Genomic DNA, 4,445 nt, shown 5'->3' with positions numbered 1-4,445 from the left:
AATTGTCATTAAATTGCATTATTTCGTACACAATAGCATTGCTTTTGGCCAAACAAAGAGTATGGCTGGATTGCTAAGGAATTTCTGTACTGATTAGTTGTTATTTGAGCGAGAGGTGCTCAGACGTTTTTGAGTTAGAAAACAAAGAATTTCTTTTTTGTTGAGTGTAGGCCCTATGTTACAGGTATCATTTGAATATCAGCTTGCCTAGCACTCTGTTGGAGCTGAATTGGGATGAGCTGCATCCAATTTAAGGGGCAGAGTAAGGCTTCGATTCCTCGAGTCCGAAACTTAGTCCGTCAACTATGGTGAATGGATTGACTATTAACAATCAGTATTCGAACGCCTGTCGGTGTGGTTGTGGCACAGTCATTATAAGTCATATCATTATACAAGGATTCCCAACATATCGGCAGCATTTTTTTTTTTGCGAGGCTAGCGTCACAGCGGAAACGCGTACCGCCGTTACTTTTATATAATTCTAAAGCTTGAAGTCTAAACATTTTACCCGGTAAGTATTGGTTTGATTAAGAGTGTGTCCACGAGAGGACCATGCAGACCGTGACAAGGTGGGGGTCGGCGGATTTGGTTAAAATTTGGGGGGTAGGTGGGTCATAGCTAGCCTTGAGGTTGTACAAAATATTTGGCCAATCTGACCTTCGTAGCCAAAAAAAAGAGCCAAACATGTTTTTTTATTAGTGAAAAATGGTGATTTTTATGATTTTGGGGTACAAACGTTTAAACGCTTGCTGCTCAACAGGGGAAAGCAGCAGAGAAATGAAATTTGCATGGTCTTGAGGTTGTATCCTGACCTAAACCAGGAACTCAAAATTTAGAAAAAAAATTGCTCTTAGGAGGCAACGGCACTAAGGGTACCCCCAAAGTTGAGTCATAGAAATAGCGATCTTTAAGTCGCCGTAGCGTCATTAGTGCAGGTCTTTGAACAATGGCACTCAGGTGAAAGAGAGTTCTTATCATGGTCTTTAAGTATCAAGAATAAAAAAATTGTCAGCAGTTTTTAGTATGAAATGGCAGGAGCCTGTATTACCCCTATTTTTCGGTAGTAAAGGGACGGGGGAGGGGCATTCAGTGCCCCCCCCCCCTTTTCTGTATTTTCAAAAGTCGACAACCAATTTTCATGAAATTTGCCACCAAGTTTTATTTTTCCAATTTGTAAATAATGACGTCAAAAATGTTTTTAAAAATCTTTCATAGAGGGCGTTTTTTGGGCACCTTTTTGGTCAAAAAATGTATTTTTCACATAATTTTTGACTTTTTTGCTTGAATGCTATGAAAATTGGCAAACGTGTATATTTTTCATGATCAATAAAATTAAAACCTATTTTAATACTGGAGACGCCATTAGGGGTGCTATAACCCCTTAATTAATCCAATTTTTAGGTTGGGGGGGGGGTCATCTTAAATCAATATGGCCGCCACCTTTCAGAGTCCAGGATGGAATGTATACCCTGCCCGATTTGTGGCAGAGGGAGTCCCCACATATGTTCCTATACTCATCACACACTTGTCTTTTTGTTAACAGAAGTATCCCCCAATAATCATCTACAGAATTCCTGAGATTACCAGAACACAATGAAGACACAATGGGGGTGGGGTGGGGGGGGGTACACCCTGCCACATATCGTGCACCAAATGTGGGAGTGATGAGGCTTGGATGACAATTCTGTTATTTTTTGGCTTGTTAATATAACCCGGAAAATTAATAAACTTGGGAAAATAATAAATTGAATGAGAAAAACGAAAATGTTGGGGTACTCGCTGTCAAAAATGAGATAGACCTAGATGGGGTAGGAACAAGTAGAGAGGAATTTGAATAAATAGAAACAATGACAAACACATTTTTAGAATGACAACAAAAAAAGAATGATTTATTTTACCAACCAAAATTTGAAGAAAACCATTCAAAAAAACCAATAATCAAAAAGGATCCAAATTAACTTTTTCCCAAACCTTAAACCTGTTATCCAAACAACCAAATAAGTAAAATGGTAGTACTACAGTCGACTTTTGTTATAAAGAGCACTTTTATAAAGATGTCCTACTTCTGCTTATAAAGAGCAAATTCTGAGGTCTCAAATCTCTAGTTCTCTTTGTGTCTCCTTGTTTCGCTGTCCTTTTAAAGCAACATTTCTGTTTAAAGAGGTAGTTTGGGCGGTCTCACCGACCTTGCTGTAACGAAAGTCAACTGTACAAAACTAAATTGAACTTTAAACTTAAATGGAAGTTGAAAGAAGAAAACTGAACTAACACAGTATCAAAATAGAAGCCATGATAACCCTTTGTTTAAACACAAAATACGTAAAGGAAGAGAACATGAAACCACTAATGCAAAAATGTTGGTAAAAAAGGATGCAATAAAAAAAAATGAAAACGGGTACTACTTTCAAAATCTTGACTACTTTGTGATGATTCAGCAGTTGTTTCACCGATGGTAATCTTCAATTCTTCATGAGCCCAACTTCTTGACCTGGTGCTAAACAATGAAGAACTAAACCAAAGGCTTCCTTTGCCTTCCTTCTATAATAACGGATGGTGCTATCAGATGCTTCTTCTAATGACAGATGAAGATGCCCATCAACAGCAGACATTCCACCCTGAGTTAGGAAAGTGTTCAGGGATTGCAGCTCCACATTCTTTGGTCGGGGGGTTGGAGCCCAAGAAGAGTCAAGTGCACCTACATCCTTTGTAATATCTCCATCAGTTGATGATGACTCAGATGTATGCTAGAAATAATCATGAGGAAAATAAAAACAGTGAGATGCGTGCTACATATAGCAGGGTTGAAATACAAATGTATGTACTCAAAGAAGAGTACTTACAATTCATCTGTGATAAATGAGATGCAATATGTCAATGTCCATTCTTAGTTCACTCTCATTACCTCATGAACTGAAGTGCATTCTGTGTCGGTGGGTTGGAGAGATGGTACACCAGCCGGCGATGTGAAATCACTGATTGTACACTGCTGCTCTTCCTGTTCCTTTTAGAGAGCACATCGCTAGGTGGTAATTGTTCCGCTGGCTGGTGTGTAACTGCTTGTTAGTGCTTAGATAGACAACCTCTACAGATACCTGAAAGTCACATGAACAGTGAGAATTAACAAAGTGTAAAGGCCGCAGCAGGCTTAATATTTTTTAAACGTAAAAGATATAAAGCGGGGCGTATGTAGCCAACAATATTGAGCAATAGATCCCTTGAACAAAACCAATGTCATAAATTCCCCCCCCCAAAAAAAAAAAAAAAAATAAATAAAAAAATAAAAAAATAAAAAATAAAAAAATCTTCTTTTATTATTTTAGATTGACTGTATTTATTTACAATTATTACTTTTTCATTTTCTGATTTGGCTGGCGCTGGAGGATTTGTATAAAAGGGAAAACAATCTGAAATTGTTCTTGTAAATGGTCAAGACAACAATGTAAGTGCAAAATAAATATTTGTTTTATTCCCCAAACTGCGCATGTTCAGTGCAGCTCCAACTTTCTTTATATAAAAAAAAATCAAAATATCCACCATGTGTGTCCACTGCCGAAAACCATGTGTGTGGTCCAGAGCTGTGACAACCAGTATTAATTTTTCACACAATGATACATGTCACTGGTCCCAAGTCAACTGCATGATAAGGGATTTAATTGATATAACCTTCCCAGAAACAAAATCAGTTGATCAGAAATGGACCATGACCATGATTGATTCATTTCAGAAATGTGTGTTTGTTTGATTTCTGTCTTCTTACCTGTTCCAACTGTGATCAGGATACACAATCGATCAAACATCTCACGGCTAGTTGCTTTATTCCAGCCACGGAATGGTTTGCCTTTCACTTTATGGAGTAGATGACAACATTTCCTTGATGATGTCTAACTCAACCCTAACTTGTATCTATGCGCTGGACATATTGTCTTATCAGTGTATGCATCGCCGTCGAACAAACCACATCGCAGGAGGATCAGTTTCCATGCACTCGACATTCAAATTATATGCAGCGACTTTCCACTTCTGCAAATGGCTCCGTATGTTTTTTGTGCATCGATTAAGTTGCACTGTATTTAGTTCGCGCGGATAAGAGGGATTTACACCACATTTGATGGCTTTGCAATACTCAAAATTACTAAAATCGCATTGCTGCCGCACTGACAGCATGTCCATGACAGCCATTTTGACGGTGATGTTATGCGAGGGGGCCCTCTTTCGATACCGTGCGCTAACTGGGTGGGCGGCAACAGGACGTTCCCCTCCTACCGGATCAGTGCGCACCACCAAAGGTAGCCCACTCACCCACCCACCCAATAGGTGAAGTCTGCAAAATGTAGATTTTGTTACGCTCTTACAACAATTCCAGCAAAATGTCAATTAAGGGGAACCAAATGCACTCGGAACTGTCTAGGGGGCTATGTAGGTTTGGTCTTGAAAAATAGGAATTT

At 38.9% G+C, this 4,445-nt stretch overlaps 1 long non-coding RNA gene across 1 annotated transcript; it reads right to left on the bottom strand.

Annotated features, from left to right (window-relative positions):
- Positions 1-2,612: 2,612 nt before the first annotated feature.
- Positions 2,613-3,795, bottom strand: LOC119725964. The gene is made up of 3 exons (XR_005270765.1): positions 3,758-3,795; positions 2,903-3,092; positions 2,613-2,744 (listed from the first exon to the last, which is right to left on the bottom strand). It is a non-coding gene; the product is annotated as an uncharacterized LOC119725964 (long non-coding RNA).
- Between the last annotated feature and the right edge of the window lie 650 nt (positions 3,796-4,445).

The sequence above is a fragment of the Patiria miniata genome, unplaced genomic scaffold, assembly GCF_015706575.1.
Source record: "Patiria miniata isolate m_02_andy unplaced genomic scaffold, ASM1570657v1 HiC_scaffold_19, whole genome shotgun sequence".
NCBI lineage: Eukaryota > Metazoa > Echinodermata > Asteroidea > Valvatida > Asterinidae > Patiria > Patiria miniata.
This window is presented reverse-complemented; position numbering and strand designations above follow the sequence as displayed.